Source organism: Corapipo altera, unplaced genomic scaffold (genome assembly GCF_003945725.1).
Source record: "Corapipo altera isolate COAL_440 unplaced genomic scaffold, ASM394572v1 61287, whole genome shotgun sequence".
Taxonomy (NCBI): domain Eukaryota; kingdom Metazoa; phylum Chordata; class Aves; order Passeriformes; family Pipridae; genus Corapipo; species Corapipo altera.
Window position 1 is genome coordinate 474,183 of NW_020885033.1, and position 17,724 is coordinate 491,906.

Below are 17,724 nucleotides of genomic sequence, written 5' to 3' on the forward strand. Positions count from 1 at the left end.
TCCAGCCATGGCCGCCGCTGTCACCACCCCGAGCAGGATCGGGGTGCGAACGAGCGCCAGAGAGCTGCTGCGCCTGCCTCAGCAAGTTCCTGTGCCGTCACCTGCTACCGCTGCCCGGCGGGAGGCTACTTGCCGCCCGCGACTCGCCGCACTTCAGTTTCCAGTCTCTCCGCCGCCGCGGAACCTGAGCCAGCCCGCGACCCACTGCCTCTCTGAGTTGCCCGTCTCCGACAAGCGCCAGCCCATCGAACTCTCTCAGACCAAGAGAACTACGAAGGCAGCTCCCTCAGTTCTGGTTCCCTCATCAGCGATTCCAAACTGCCTAGCCTGGAGGACCCAGACCGCTGCCAGCCGCTTCTCATCTCCGACGAGTGAGGGTGGATGGGGGATCGGCCGGGGAGGAGTCCCGCAGAGACTGTACGTAAGTGATCGGGAGAGAAAAGCAAGGTCTCTCTCTCATTACTCCTTCTAATCGCTTGTGGGTAACTTAAAACCAATGAATTGTGTTTTACTAAAAACGGGTATACGGAAAGTTTTCGGGAGTTTCCTGTGGAATGTGGTTTTGTGCGAAAGTTTTAGTAAAATGCCTTATTCTTGGTTATACTTTGCTCCTGTAAAAACCTTCTGCCAAAATATCATATTCAGCAAAAAATAGTTTTGGCAAAAAGAAAACAAACCCTTGACAGAAACAGTTTCTGCCAGGAGAAAAGAAAAAAAAAAGGTAAAAAACCCTCTTGCAAAACTACGCCTTAGCAGAGAAAGAGATAAGGTGTTAGTGATCAAAAAATAGAGATCGTTTGTTGCTTAGTAACCGAGCGGGAGATTTAAATCTCTCCGACTAGAGAAAACTATAGACCTTGATTCAACAAGATTTAAACTGCCGATTTCTCGGGGCTAGGGGAAAAGTGGAGTCTCTCGCCTTCTGCCCCTGTTCTAGGGATAGGAAAAAAGTAAAACCTCCCTGCTTTATAAAAACTGTAACTCTACAACCTTCTGGTTGGGGAAAGAAATGCTTTTGCCTTGCAATCTGTGAGAGGGGGGGACAGAGATCCGAACCTCTCCTGTCTCGCTTTGAATCTCCCTGCCCTACAGGATATGGGGGAGGGGAGGGAGCCACAGCAGACTGGGGCCCCTTCCATCACTTAGTTCCCTTATCACCAACTTGCTTTTAACACCCTTGTGTGGGGGGCTGAAAAAGTGGCAGGGAAAAGCCTAAAACCTTTTGGGGAAAGAAAAAAAAAAAGAAAAAAAAAGCTACCTTCCTCAGGGAAAGTTAAGAAACCAAGTAAAGCTCCTACAAGCTGCCTTTATACTGTCACCCTCTAAGATACTCCTATAAATAAAAGATGAAATTGCAAATTTATATGGTTATTAACCGAGAATGTCTAAGTTTGTCTCACAAAAGCAAAACTAGGATACATGCTTGAACAAGCAATGGAAAACGGAAAGAACTGTTCCTTGATTCTTGTGATATCTACGAATGAAAACTCCCAAAAAAGAAGCAGCACAAGGAACAGTGAAATCGAACCAAGCAGCAACAGAACCAGAGACTGTAAAGTAAAAAACACCAAATGCTTGCTTTGTTTGCAGCACAGAACCTTTAGTGTAACAATGTAATATTAAGTTTTGTTTTGTTGGTAAGATAATGTTTGTCTTTGTTTCTAATTGTTTCAGCAAAAGATTCCCTGATAATTCATATAAAGATTCATACAGGATTTCATGCGAATAATCGAATCTGGTTATACTAAGAAAACTCACGGTCATGTCATGTCATGTCATGGTTAGGCTTCGCGAACGAAGATTTGGGAAGGCTCTATCCACATTTGTTACAGGAATGCTGGTGGCTTATGAGGTCAATACGTGACAGACATATCCGATTGCAAAAGGCACAGCAGAAAGACTCCTTAGATGGTATATTCTGCAAAACATGGTTCTTTCTGCGTTACCTTTTCTCCTCGAGAGTGATCCTGTGTGTGTTCTCAAAGGAGACAGTTGCGTTATAGATGGCGTGTCTCCAGACCTCCTGATTGGAGGCCAGAGTAGACCAGTTATGGTGATCAATATGGCCAAGGCTGAGATGTTGTTTCAGGGAGTCCTTGTATCTTTTCTTCGGGGCTCCTCTCATGCGGCAGCCGGTGGCAAGTTCACCATAAAGCAGGATCTTAGGGAGGCGGTGATCCTTCATCCTGGAGATGTCCCCACCCATCGCAGCTGTGTTCTAAGTAACATGGCCTCAATACTTGTGACTGCTGCTTGCTCTAGAACAGATGTATTGGTCACATAATCTGACCAGTGGATGTTTAGGATTGTACAGAGGCAGCGTTGATGGAAGCGTTCTAGGAGATGCAGGTGGTGGCGGTAGACGACCCATGATTCAGAACCGTATAAGAGAGTAGACAGCACTATGGCTTTGTAAACACTGATCATGGTGCTTTTCAAGTGTTTATTACGCCGTACTCTTTTGTGGAGTTTTCCAAAAGCACTATATGCCTTTGCTAACCTGTTGTCTATCTCTCCATCAATCTTACCATCTGAGGAGATGAGGCTACCTAGGTAATTAAACTGCTGGACTGATTTGAGCTCTGATTGGCCAATGGTGATGTGGGGATGATGGGGGACTTCCTGAGGTGCAGGTTGATGGAGGACCTCTGTCTTCTTTAAGCTGACTTCCAGCCCAAAGAACTCATCAGCATCTGCAAAGCAGGATGTTAAACGCTGCAGGGTTGCTTCTGTGTGGGCAACAAGGGCGACGGCGTCAGCATAAAGCAGCTCCCAGACAAGATGGTTTAAGGTCTTAGTGTGGGCCTTCAGTCGCCTTAGATTGAATAGACTTCCATCAGTACGATATCGAATGTAGATACCGTCCTGATCCTCGAGGTCTGCTGTGGCCCTTTGGAGCATCATGCTAAAGAAGACTGTGAATAGGGTAGGAGTGAGAACACAGCCTTGTTTCACACCATTCTTAATTAAAAAGGGCTCAGAAAGTGTGTTGACATATCTGACTTGGCCGTGCTGATCCTCATGGAGTGAGATGATCATTTTAAGGAACTTGGGGGGACAACCTAAACGTTCCAAAATCTGCCACAGACCTTTTCTGCTCACAGTATCAAAAGCCTTGGTGAGGTTGACAAAGGTTACATAAAGACCTTTGTTCTGTTCCCTACACTTCTCTTGCAGTTGTCTGAGAACAAATACCATGTCTGTGGTACTCCTGTTGGCTCTGAAACCACACTGACTTTCAGGTAGGATTCCTTCTGCTATAGTGGGTATTAGTCTGTTCAAGAGTATTCTTGCCAGGATTTTGCCAGCAATGGAGAGCAGAGTAATACCATGGTAGTTTGAGCAATCAGATTTAATTCCTTTCTTCTTATACAAAGTGATGATGACTGCATCACGAAGGTCTGATGGTAGTTCGCCGAGCTCCCAACAGCGCATCACGAACTCGTGAAATTTGGTATGGAGTGCAAGGCCACCATGTTTCCAGACTTCGGGTGGAATTCCATCAACCCCAGTTGCCTTGCTGATTTTCACCTGCTGTATGGCCTTGAGGTTTTCTCCTAAAGTGGGGGCAGTATCCAATTCATACTCTACTGGTTGTTGTGTGATGGACTGAATTGCTGAGTCTTGGACTGAAAAGGGTCTGAAAGTGTTCAGACCATCAATTCAGAATGGAGGTTTTATCTGTTAGAAGCATTTGACCATCTGCGCTGAGTAGAGGGCTTTGTACCTGGTATGTGGGCCCGTATGCTGTTTTCAAGGCCTCATAGAAACCTTTGTGATCACCTGTATCTGCGCATAATTGAGTTTTTTCAGCTAGATCGATCCACCACTTGTTCTGGATGTCACGGAGTTTCTGTTGGAGCCTGCTGCATGCAAGACGAAAGGCTGTTTTTCTTGTGTGACAGGATGGCAGTGCAAGGTGTGCTTGGTGGGCGGTTCTCTTCTTCCTCAACAAGTCCTGGATTTCTTGATTGTTTTCGTCATACCAGTCCTTGTTCTTCTTGAGGGAGAACCCTAAGGATTCTTCAGAGGATTGCAGGATGCTGTTTTTAATATGGTGCCAAATTGTTTCAGGAGAGGAATCTGCAGAATCTATAGAATGGTTTTCCAGCCTAGTTTGAAGGTTTACCTGGAATCTCTCTCTTACTGTGGCTGATTGGAGATTGTTAACTTGGAGTCTTCTCCTTGGGATATTGCCCATTTTAGGTTTGAATGTAAGACTGAAGTTGAGTTTACAGCACACAAGCCAATGATCTGTTTGGCATTCTGCACTGGGCATCACGCGGATATGGTGGACAGCGCGAACATCTCTCCGTCGCACCAGGACATAATCGATGAGGTGCCAATGCTTAGATCTGGGGTACATCCAGGTTGTCTTCAGACTATCTTTCTGCTGAAAGATAGTATTAGTGATGGTGAGCTGTTGCTCTGTACAGAATTCTAGCAGAAGTCGACCATTATTGTTGCAGTTTCCAACACCATGCTTGCCTAATATTCCTTTCCAGGTTTCAAAATTTTTACCTACTCTGGCATTGAAATCACCAAGGATAATGATCTTATCATCTGCAGGCACCTTTTGGGTAAGGCGGTGCAGGTCAGCGTAAAATTTATCTTTTTCGGCAGGGTCAGCTTGGACAGTTGGGGCATATATACTAAAGACGACAACGTTTTGTTTGTTGTGGAGTGGAAGACGTAGGGAGATAATGCGGTCAGAGTGACCTGTCAGCAGATTTTCGAGTTTAGGAACAATAGAGTTTTTGATCATGAAACCGACACCTGAGAGATGTTTTTCGGTTCTGGGCTTACCTGACCAAAAGAGTGTGTAACCGGTACCACGTTCTCTGAGGCTTCCTTCCTCATGAAGGTGAACTTCACTGAGAGCAGCAATGTCGATGTTGAGACGAGCCAGTTCATGAGCAATTAGGGCAGAACGTCGCTCAGGACGTCCGCCATCCGCAGAATCGAGCATGGTTCTGATGTTCCAACATGCTAGAGTTAATTTAGGTACACCTTTGGAGGCAGGTGCATGCCTTTGTCTTTTGATCTTTGTGCGACCGCATTGGAAGAAGATGCCCGTTGGTCTGCGGTTAACCAACCAGGTGAAAGTGGAGATGAGCTTTGTTTAGGCCACCTTTTCTAGGCCCCTCTCCGAGTGGAACAAGCAGTGCTGTCCTTGGAAAGGCTGCTTGGTCATTCAGGGTGCTGCCCCAAGAGACTGTCATCTCCGGTCAGTCTCAAATGACCAATATCCTGAACCGCCTGCATGCAGGGTTGGGTCTGCGGCTTCCAGTGCACCTTTCACCTGCCGTTTCGACCCTCGCCCGTCGCTACAGGACTTTTTGCATGTGGGTAAAGCCTTCAAGCCTGCACAATGGATTTTTTAGGTGCGATGCAGTATGCGCGGAACTGAACCCACCCTTTAATCCTGAGGTTCATCTGCCAGGGCCGAGCGAGCTTGGACGGTGGCAGCGAGGTCCTCAGGACGTAGGTTTGATTAGAGTGACCTTCTCTTAGATGGATGGCCTTACGGGGCTAAACAAGCTCCATCTGCCCGGGTTTGGGATTAGAGTTGTCCTTCTCCTAGGATGACTGCCAGAAGGCTAACGAGCTCATCCTGCCCATAGATTTATTGTATCCGACCCTGCTGTTTTGATCTGTCTGGCATGGGCGACCCTACCGAAGGCATGTACCATTGCCAGCATAGCTCGCAACCACACAGGGACACACAGGCTACGTTCCTGTTAGAACGGTTTGGGCAAGTCTTTCATTTCCTACTTTACTATCACCTATTTATATACAATCATAAGGAGATACCCAGGAACAACCCTTTGTCCTGCCCACCCTTTCAGGACGTAACAGAGCAAAGCAAATATCTCCAGAACATGCTGAACTTGGGCAGTAGTCGCAGGTGAGCCAAAAACAAGCAGACAAACAAACTGACCAACCGTTCTGACCCCTGTACCCATTCAAGGTTGGGTGCCTTTCAAGGCCCCAGCTTGGCTGGGACCCTCATCACTCTAAAAGAACCCCACTATCCACCCTGACCATATCCTTCCTCCACGGTGTTCCCACGTATCTTCAGGTGCACTGCTCACCTGTGACACTTCATACAGGAGTGCCAGGAACTGTAGTGATAGGACAAGGGGCAATAGCTTCAAACTGAAATGGAGTAGGTTTAGATTAGATGTTAGGAAGAAATTCTTTGCTGCGAAGGTGGTGAGGCACTGGAACAGGTTGCCCAGAGAAGTTGTGGCTGTCCCATCCCTGAAAGTGTTCAAGGTAGGGTTGGACGGGGCTTTGAGCAACCTGGTCTAGTGGGAGGTGTCCCTGCCCATGGCAGGGGGATTGGAAATAGATGATCTTTAAGGTCCCTTCCAACCCAAACCATTCTATGATTCTATGCTTTTACTGTCACATTACCTCTGCTTCCCTTTGAAACCTTTAGAGGAGCTATACACTTATTTTCACTGCAACAGAAGCTTATATCAGTCTTCATAAGAAACAAGACATTAATAGTACCAAAACTTAAAGATGTAGCAGTATGCAGTTCAGTATAATATTCAGTTACCATGAAAGTTTGCTTAAGTGAGTCATGCAAAAACGCTTCCAAGATTTCAGCCCAAACCACTACTGCAAACTCACTGTTAAGAATACAGAACTAATCATCACCAAATAAATTAACCAGCATACATTCAGAAGCGAAAGAAAAATATTACGTGCAAGTATACAGCATAGATATTTACAGGAAGAGACCAAATAGACTCCATCTTACTCCTTCAGAAAGAGAACCTTGAAATGAGAAGGGCCCGAAGAAAGACATATTACTAACATGCAAAGAGCCATACAATAAAGAAATTAAAGAAACATCAATAAACTCTAAAATATGTCAGAATAGAAAACAAAACGAAGACAGACAAGCAACATATAAGGTCATATGTTGTAAAGATGATGCCAGACTGCCATCTAATCCAAGGAAGGCCTTCCTTGCACAAAAGAAAAAAATAAGGTGCAATCAAGAATAAAAAAATATATATAGCCCATCTTCACCACACAACAGAGTGCACTACAGACACCCCAAGTTAGTGCTGGAACTAGAACAATAAAGTTGTATTAGTGCAATGTCGTTTCCAGGAGAGTTAAGTAGCTCTGGCAGCAATGCTAATTACCCAATGAACAATGCTACTGTAGTCCAGCTATACTTCTCCCAGAACCGTAGCTAATTCCTGATACCATGTCATTACAATTATTCTCTGGCACCCATATATATATATGAGTGGGAGCTAGTCCATTTGGAAAGTGCTACAGAGCAAACTACTTTGGAAGACTACTAAATATAGAGATCAGTCTCAAACTTCAACTAACTGGTTTTTTTTATTTCTTCTATTTGGAAATACTTTGAAGTACTTATTCTCTTCCTAAGTTGTTTGATTACTACTGTCTGGGCTGGACAGGAATGAAAATATTCAAATCATGCAAGAAAAGGCAAATATTTTAACGTCCTTAGTTTTTGCTAAGGAAAAAATAGTTGATAAAAATATTTCATAGAATCATAGAATGGCCTGGGTTGGAAGGGACCTTAAAGATCATCTATTTCCAACCCCCCTGCCGTGGACAGGGACACCTTCCACTAGACCAGGTTGCTCAGAGCTCCATCCAACCTGCCCTTCAATACTGCCAGGGCTGGGGCAGCCACAACCTCTCTGGGCAACCTGTTCCAGTGCCTTACCACCCTCACAGTAAAGAATTTCTTCCTAATATCTAATCTACTCTGTTTCAGTTTGAAGCCATTCCCCCTTGTCCTATCACTACAGTTCCTGATGAAGAGCCCCTCTCCGGCTTCCCTGAAGGTCCCCTTCAGATACTGAAAGGCCGCAATTCGGTCACCCCGAAGACTTCTCTTTTCCAGGCATATGCCTTAATTCACAGGCAAGGCAAGTGACAAGCAATATTTCAAAGCACCTAAGACTTAATCCTTGATTGTCTAGACTAGGAGTCCAATGCGTGCAATATTTTCTATGCAAGTTATTGGGCTGATGTATAACCATCTAATGGAGATACAGAAGGTACCGCCATTTCATTTGGCAATCATGATACATATACCATCATGACTATCAGAAAAATTTCTTCATTGCCATACTACATGTGTCAAAGCTGTTGATATGGTGTATTTTGTCAAGTGGTAAACTTGCTGTCAAAGCACACCCCAAAGTGTATCCCTGGAGGACCAATTCAGTAGCAAAGACCGAAAGAACCAGATAACTAGCTCCCAATAGACTAAAACAACAGTAAAGTTGGTCAGGCTAAACTTATCTGCTGTAGGGGAGCACCTACTTAACCACTAAGCAAGTTTGCAGAGCACAGCTAAGAGACTTGGCGGCACAAAGAAGGCCCAGAAAGTGCTCCAGAGTATAGGGACTGCTTAAAGCTGTGTGACAACGGCAGTGGCGTGCCACAGGACTCAGTCCCCAGCACTGGGTGGAGCAAGTAGCCCTGGTATAGCAGAGAGCTTGACTCAGACACAGAGCCCTGGAGGGAGGATGCAGCTGCCCAGGTCTGGGGCTGCAGGGAATGCCTGGGGCCTCTCCCTGTGAGTGGGAGTGATGGTGGCATCACCTGTGAGACATGCTCTGGTCAAGGCACTGAGTCAGCAGATAAAGGAGCTATGGGAGGAGGGGAGCAGGCTGTGTAGCATTGAGGAGGACGAGCAGGGGATGGACAGGGTCTTCACAGAGACTCTATAGAAGTGAGAGCCTGAGCCACATGATGCAAGGAAGGAGGGATGGCTAGCGGTTATGCTTGAATGAGAGCAGGATGGATGTGTGTCGTGACGAGGGAAGAATGAGACGCTCAATATGAGAAACAGCAAACTTCGTTTATTGATCACTACTAACAGCTTAATATACACTTTATAATTAGCTCATACATATTGCAAAAGCTAAGCTCATCATTGGTTCTGCTTAAATGTTGACCTCATCCGTAACTCCCTAACATTGTTGACACTTAGATGTTAATTCTGTCTCTCACTCCCTTCCTTTGTTGACACAGGTGGCTTTCAGTTGCTTTTTGTTTTGCTAATCACAGTGTCCTGTTTACCAGCCAACTAACAGGCACAAAAACACTGTAGCCTTGCCATGGCCTTGCTATCTCAGATCTTCTCACGGGCCTAGACAGGCCTTGTTCTATACTCTAACAGTTCATCCATAGCTTTAGCTATATCCATATGCCCTTGTCCTGCTAGCTAATCCCCTACAGATGTGCTCAGGTGTGTGTGTAAGGGGTGTGGGGGTGTGGAGCTGGAAGCTTGTGACTTCTGGCAGCAAGAGAAAGGCTTCTTCCCTACCTGCAGATCTGAATTTACAGAACCGGTAGAGTACCTTGGTAGCCAAAGAGGAGAAACCAACTCCGAGGGAGGCTTCAGAACCAGCTGGGCCCGAACTGTTGTGGTAGGTTGACCTTGGCTGGCTGCCAGATGCCCACCCAGCCGCTCTCTCACTCCCCCCCCTCAGCAGGACAGGGCGAGAAAATAAGATGAAAAAGCTCATGGGTCGAGATAAAGACAGGGAGATCACTTACCAATTACCATCACGGGCAAAACAGACTCGACTTGGGAAAAAATGAAATTTAATTTTCTTGTCAATTACAAGAGAGTTGGATGGTGAGAAACAAAACCAAAAATTAAAACAACATCTTTTCCCCACCCCACCCAAACTCAACTTCACTCCTTCATTCCTGACTCCTCTACACCCACCTCCCCACCCTCCTGAGCGGTGCAGGGATATGGGGATTTGGGGGTTGCGGTCAGTTAATAACACTTTGCCACTCCTTCCTCCTCACACTTTTCCTCTGCTCCAGCACGGGGTCCCACCCACAGGCTGCACGGAAATACCTGCTCCACTGCAGTCTCTTCCGTGGGCTGCAGTGGAATATCTGCTCTGGCACCTGGAGCACCTCCTCCCCCTCCTTCTCTGCCCTTGGTGTTCACAGGGATGTTTCTCACACTTTTTTTCCTCACTCCTCTCTGCCATGCGGTGTTTTGCCCTTTCTTAAATATGCCTTCATAGAGGCTCCACCAGCTTCACTGATTGGCTCAATTCTGGCCTGCAGTAGGTTCGTCGTGGAGCTGGCGGGAACCATCTGTGTCTGGCACAGGGCAGCCCCTGGTCTCTTCTCACAGAAGCCACCCCTGCAGTCCTGCTCCTGGCTACCAAAACCTTGCCCTGGTGCACCCAATAGAACTGTGCCTTAGCACCAAGAGGGAACATTGGACGACTGCAGTTGGAGCGTCCCTTCTGCAGGGACCCATCTGATGACCAGACATAGGATCATAGAATAATTCAGGTTGGAAGGGACCTCAGAAGGGCCCTAGTCCAACATCCTGCTCAAAGCAGGGTCAGCGCTGCATTCAGGCCAGGTTGCTCAGGGCTTTATCCAGTCAGGTCTTGAAAACATCCAAACCCAGAGATTGCATAACCCCTCTGGGCAACCCGCTCTACTGATTGTTTGACTTCATTGTGAAAAAGCTTTCTCCTTAAATTCAGTCAGAGCCTCTCTTGTTTCAGCTTATGCCCATTGCCTCTCATCCTCCCATCATGCACCACTGTGAAGAGCCCGGTTCTGTCTTCTTATAGGAAAGGATCTATCACAGGAGGTTTGTTGCTTGCTGGAGGCCCAGATACAGGATACTACAGAGAGGCTGCCAAGGCTCGTCCAGTCCTTTGACCTATTACCCCTTACTGCTCATTTGTGTGGATGCTGCTAACACTGCAAAAAAGAGACTGACCTAGAGCAAATCACAAGTGACAGCAGAGGTCTGGGGACAAGGGTGAAGCACGTGGGAGCCCAGGTGTTCTTCTCAATACTGCAGATAAAGGGAAAAGGCTCCGGTAGGAGCAGATGCATCCTTATAGGTCAACACCTAGGGCTGCACAGGTAGTGTCCATGGGATCCTAATTGATGAGGACTGCTGAGAAGGAACAAGAACCACCTGACAAAGTGGGGCATCTTTACCAACTTGGAGAGAAGGACTTTGAACTAGGTCTGACAGATCACGATGACCAAAGTCTGAAGAGAAATAAAGGAACAGAGGCATGGAGAAAGTACCCAGGGGACAGGTAGGCCCTCACTTTCCCTGTGAAAGCGGTACAAGTGCGAACCCATCTCAAGTGCCTACACTTAAAAGTATGCAGCATGGAGGGAGGACACACACGACAAAAGCAAGAGAAGTCAATATTCTGGGCATGGTGGCAGGGCTCTGTTCTCATTGGGATTACAGAGAAGTGGGGAATAGGTCACATAAATGAAGTGCAGCCATGGATGGATGAAGCTCTTCAGAAAGGACAGGCTGGACAATAGGCGGGGAGAGGTTGTGCTCTGTGCAAAGGAGTAGCTCAAACACACGCAGCTTTGCCTTGGAGTGGGGGAGGAGCCAGTCAAGAGAACGTGAGTACAAATCAGAGAACAGACCAACACAGGAGATGCCTGGGTGTACTGTTTTTGGCTGGGATAGAGTTAAATTTCTTCATAATAGCCTGTATGAGGCTATGTTTTGGATTTGCAATGAAAACAGTGTCGATAACACAGGGATGTTTTGGCTATTGCTGAGCAGGGTTTACAGAGCATCAAGGCCTTTTCTGCTTCTCACGCTGCCCCGCCAGCGAGTAGGCTGGGGGTGCACAAGAAGTTGGGAGGAGACACAGCTGGGACAGCTGACCTCAACTGACCAAAGGGATATTCCATACCGTATGATGTCACACTCAGCAATAAAAGCTGGGGGAAGAAGGAGGAATGGGGGGACATGTGGAGTTATGGGGTGTATCTTCCCAAGTAACTGTTATGCGTCATGGAGCCCTGCTTTCTTGGAAATGGCTAAACAGCTGCCTGCCCATGGGAAGTAGTGAGTGAATTCCTTATTTTGCTTTTTGCTTGTGTGCGCGGTTTTTGCTTCACCTCTTAAACTGTCTCAACCCACGAGTTTTCTCACTTTTACTCTTCCGATTCTCCCCCTGTCCCACTGGGTGGGGGAGCAAGCGAGCAGCTCTGTGGTGCTTAGTTGCTGGCCAGGGTTAAATCACGACACTGGGGAGATGTCTGCTATAGACCACCTGATCAAGAGGAAGTAGAGGAAGCCTTCTTTACGCAACTGGAAAAAGCCCACACGGTCACGGGCCCTGGTATTCACGAGGGACTTTGACCACACCAATATCTGATGGAGAGGCAACATGAAGGGACAAAAAACAATCCAGGAAGTTTTTGGAGTGTGTTGAATACAAGCTCTTGATGGAGATAATGAGCCAACTAGGGGAAAATGTTGGACCTGTCACTCACAAACAAAGAACAGGTTGGAGACATAAAAGTCAATGGCACCCTTGGCAACAGCCACGATGAGGATGAAGATCCTGAAAGAAGTGAGCAAGACACATAGCAAAATTACAACTCTGGACTTCAGGAGAGCAGATTTTGGCTTGTTAAAGGACCTGCTTGGCAGGATACTAAGACACTGTCCTAAAGGGCAAAGAGCTCAGGAGGGCTGGTTGATCCTCAAAAAGACAACCTCCTCAAAGCACAAGAATAATCCACTCAGACATGCAGGAAGTCGAGCAAGCATGGCAGAAGGCCAGCACAGATGAACAGGGGATTCCTGACTGAGCTCAAAGACAAAAAGGAAGTACACAGAAGGTGGGAGCAGGGAATGGCTACCCAGGAGGAATATGGAGACGCATGCAAGGGTTTAGTTAGGAAAGCCAAAGCTTGGCTGGAGTTGGAACTAGCAAGAAATGTAAATGGCAACAAGCAGGGCTATTTATAAGTACAGCATAAGCAAAAGAAAGACTAAGGAAAACGTACCCGCTGCTCACCGGAGCATGAAATCTAATAGCTAAGGACATCGAAGAGACTAAGGAACTCAGTGCCTTCCTTGCCTCAGTTTTCTACAGGTAAGGTTGGCCCTCGGGTCTCCCAGATTCCTGAACCTAGTGACAGACTCTGGGGCAAGGAAGTATTACTCACTGTAGAGGAAGACTGAGTTAGGGAGCGCTTCAGCTGACTGGACATACACAAGTCCATGGAACCAGACGAGATGACCCCGAGGGTTCCTGATGATGGGAAAGAGGCAAACGTCACACCTATCTTCAAGAAGGAGAATCCAAGGAGATAAAGATTGGTAAAACTCATCTCAGTGAAGCAGAGCTGCTTCCTATGGAGTCAGCCTCCAGCCTGTACTGCTGCATGGGGTTATTCTAACCCAGGTGCAGGATTTGACATTTGTTTTTGTTGAACTTCATGAGGTTCCTGTCAACCTGTTTCTCCAGCCTGTCCAGATCCCTCTGAAAGCCAGCCCTGCCCTCCAGCACAACTGGCCACTCCCCCCCCAATTTTGGTGTCATCTGCAGATTTCCCAAGAGTGCACTTTGTCCCCTCATCCAGGTTGTTAATGAAGACATTAAACAGTATTGGTTCTAGTACTGATCCCTGAGGGACCACACTAGTTATTGGGCCCCAGCTGGACTTTGCACCACCGATCACAACACTTTGAGCCCATGCATGCCATCTGATCCCATGAACTTGTGTATGTCCAAATGTGTTAAGTGATTCTTAACTCTTTCTTCCTCTACTGTGGCTACTGCTTCACTCCCCCAGAGTGTGCACTAGCGTCCACCCAGAGCCTTATACTCCCCAGGGTCTGATGTGCCAGGCCATAGAACCCATACGGTCCAGTACACTCAGTCATCCCTTTCCACTGCCTGGCTGAAGGCAGGGACCCTCTATTCCTCATTGAAGTATTTACTATCTGACCCCTGTGGTGTCAGACCAGAAGTCCTTTCACCAAAATCAAGAGGAGAGGTGCTCTCAGTCCTTCTTCTGCATCTGGGGGATTGCTGGTTGCCAGTTGCCTTCTACTGTCTCAACAGCACCTGGAACAAAAGCCTTCTTGGATGACCTCTTCTTAGCAGCTGTCCTCCTCTGCAAACCACATATGTGGGCTTCTAGCTTTGAGGTGGGCTCACCATCTCATTTCCTCATGTCGTCCCTCTGGTCACACAGGATGATCCTGGGGGTCCCTTTCCCTCTGGCCGGGAGAGGCTGGCTCCGTGGGGCGCCCCTGACAGCCAAGACACTGGCCCACAGGATGAGGAGGATGAGAGATTCTCTTTGAAATGCTGGACCTGGTGGGACAGTCTCTCCACAGTTGGTATATTGAAGTCTGGCCAGTCCATCGTTGATGGGGTGTAGGAGTACAACACCCATGCATTTTGGACAAACCTCCTCCACATGGCCCGTGTACACTAGATGTCATCCAGATCTTTGGAGACCTGGTTGCTCTCCAGGTCACTGGAGACGACTTTCACCTCCGTTAATTCTCTCAGATACTGGATGCCTTCCTCCAGTAATGGTCCACTTCCCTCAGTAATTTACAAGCTCATTCTTGAGGGGATATCTCACCTTCACACTCAACAGGAGCTACCTCCAGAGACCAAGAATTGTTGCCTCTCTTGCAATTTCTTTGTCAATTCAACAGTCCCTAGGTAAGGATACCAGCTGCTGGGTTTCCTTACCCTCTAATTCCTGACTGTTGGCCCCCAATATCCTTGCATCAGAGCAATCAAGCAATTTGCTTGCCTGGCTGAAGGCCATAATCTTTCCACAGATCTTGAAGTTCACTTACTCAGGGTTAGGGACCATGTGGTTTCTGCCTCTCAGGTGAAGTCTGCCACTTCCTCCTCCTGTTTCTTTGTCAAAGAACCAGCTTCCCAATCAGACCCTTCCTCCTGCACATCCAGTGTTTTTTTGACTACTGGGGTGATTACTGTAGTTGGGGTTTGGGTCCTCGTCTCAGCCACTGTGTCCTCAGATGTAGAGACCCTCCTTCCTCTGCTCCTCTGATGGTGCTGAACAGAGGCTCAATAGGCACAGGTCATGCCCCAATACAGTGCTAGGAGTTGCTGGGTCTCATTGGGGTAGGCAAGGCACCCTTCTGTCAAGTAGTGCACCAATTCAACGAGATTACATGCCTGTCCAGGTGTAAAATCCCAGGCTATCAGAGGTGATAACCACCTTAGGTATCTGCCTAAATCCTCCTACACATCCTACCACTCAGGGATCGACCACTTCAGGGCATGTCAACCTCCATTGCAGGGGATGTTGGACTAGATGACCTTTAAAGGTCCCTTACAATCCAAACTATTCTATGTTTCTCTGTGACCTCACCAATAAATTGTTTCCTCTTATGCCAGGATGAAACCAGGTCCCACATACTCAACAAAAAGCCAATGATGTTTGTTCGATAACAGAATCGAACAGCTTACATAATGATGTGCAAGAACCTCTGGAGCCCGTGCAACAGAGCCAGCTGCATCAATTCCAGAGAAAAGGGAGAAGTAACAGCTCATTCTCCCCACAAGGTAGCTCACCTAGCACAAGGATGACATCAATGCCAGCCCAAGTACATTGCTTTTATCAAAATGTTCCCAGGCACAGCGAAATAGAGAGATAAGCAGTGCAGCAAACGGCGAGAGTCAAAAGCAGCCACTAACAAGCCCTAAACTCTGTCATACAGTAGAGTGAACAAGCTCTGTGACCAGCACAGAACCATGCCAATTAATGACTACAACAGCTATAGCACACTCAGATCAAAACTGTTGTGCCCCATGTAGGATGCCAAAAAGGGTCGTGGTGCGCTGATCCCGGCCAGCAGCCAAACACCCACCCAGCCTCTTGCTCACTCCCCTCTCCCATGGGATGGGGAGAGAAATAGAAGGAAGGCGGGAAGATTTCTAGATTGAGAAAATGACAGTTAAATAGGGAAAGCAAAAGTCACATGCACAAGCAAAGCAAAAAGAGGAATTTACTCACTACTTCCCATTGGCAGGCACATGTCATGCCACATCTTGGAAAACAGGACCTCAGCACACATAATGGTTGCTTGGGAAGAAAAATGCCATAGCCACAAACCTATGGAGAGCCCATGCTGGAGCGGTCTTTCCCTGAAGGACTGAGGCCCATGGAGAGGACCCACACTGGATCAAGAGAAAAGCGTGAGGAGGAAGGAGCAGCGGAGACAAAGAACTGACCACAGCCCTATATTCCTCATCCCCCTCTGTGCTGCTCGGGGCGGGAGGAGGTAGAATAGTCAGGAATGAAAACAGTGATGTTGAGCCTGGGAAGAAGGGGGAGTAGGCGGAAGGTGGTTTAGTTTTCGTCTTTGTTTCTCACCATCCTACTCTATTTTAATTGGCAATAAAATAAATTAATTTTCCCCAAGTTGAGTTTGTTTTGGCCGTGATGGTAATTGGTAAGTGATCTCCCTGTCCTTATCTCGACTCATGAGCTTTTCTCTTATTTTGTCCCCCTATCCTGTTGAGGAAGAGGAGCGAGGGAGTCTGGCAGCCAGCCAAAGTGAACCCACCACCAAATGTAATCTCTCTTGCTCGTTATTTTCAGACGTTGGCTTAGATGGTGTCCTGGTTTCAGCTAGGGTAGAGGTAATTTCTTCTCAGAAGCTGTTAGAGTGCTGTGTTTTGGATTTGAAATGAGAATGGTGTTGATAACACATTGATGTTTTGGTTTTTTGCTAAGTGGTGTTTATCCTAAGTCAGGGATTTTTTTTCTCGTCTCATGCTCTGCCAGCCAGGAGGTTCACAAAAGAAACTGGGAGGGAGCATAGGCAGGACAGGTGACCCAAACTGACCAAAGGGATATTTCTACACCATAGAACGTCATGCCTGGTATATAAACTGGGGGGAGTTACCTGGGAGGGGGGCCGATCTGGGTTCGGGAAGGGGAGTCTGGCATCGGTCAGCGGGTGGCAAGCAATTGTATTGCGCATCACTTGTTTTTCCCTTTTTATTATCATCATTATTATTATCATTTACCATTATTATTGTATTTTACTTTATATTCAATTATTAAACTTGTTCTTATCTCAACATGCAAGTTTTACTTTGATTCTCCTCCCCATTCCACCTGGGCCGGGGGGGGAGGGGGGAAGAGAGAGGGGGTTGAACGAGCAGCTGCATGGTGCTTCATCTCCAGCTGGGCTTAAAACCACAACAGATAGATAAGGAACCGTCTGGATGGCTGCATCCAAAGAGTTATAGTCAGTGGCTCAATGTCCAAAAGAAAACCAGTAACAAGTGGTGTTCCTCAAGGGTCTGTACTGGGACTATTACTATTTAATATGTTCATCTGTGAAAAAGACAGTGGGATTGAGCTCACCTTCAGTAAGTTCACAGATGACACCAAGTTGAGTGATGCAGTTGATTCGCTAGAGGGAAGGAACACCATCCAGAGAGACCTTGACAGGCTTGAGAAATTACCCATATTGAATAATCTGATTTTGTAGGAGCACCTTGGGGGCAGTGTCAAAGCAGAACTTCTTAACTGGGCTCTGTCCAAGTTGATTCTTATAGAATCACTGAAGTGTCTCTGCGCTGGGATATCCAGTGTTGCAGATTTCAGGAGGGTTCACCAGATCAATACCTGGCTCCAAGCCTGGTGTCACAGGCAGAATTTGGGGTTTTTCAATCTTCAATTGGTTTACACAACACCAGGCCTGCTGGCAACAGACAGGGTACACCTGTCTCAAAGGGGGAAAAGGAGTTTTGCACAAGAGTTAGCAGGGCTTATTGAGAGAGCTTTAAACTAGGTTTGAAGGGGGAAAGGGACAAAACCAGGCTCGCTAGAGATAAGCCTGGGGGGCAGCATGCCGATGTTTGAGGAACAGTGTCC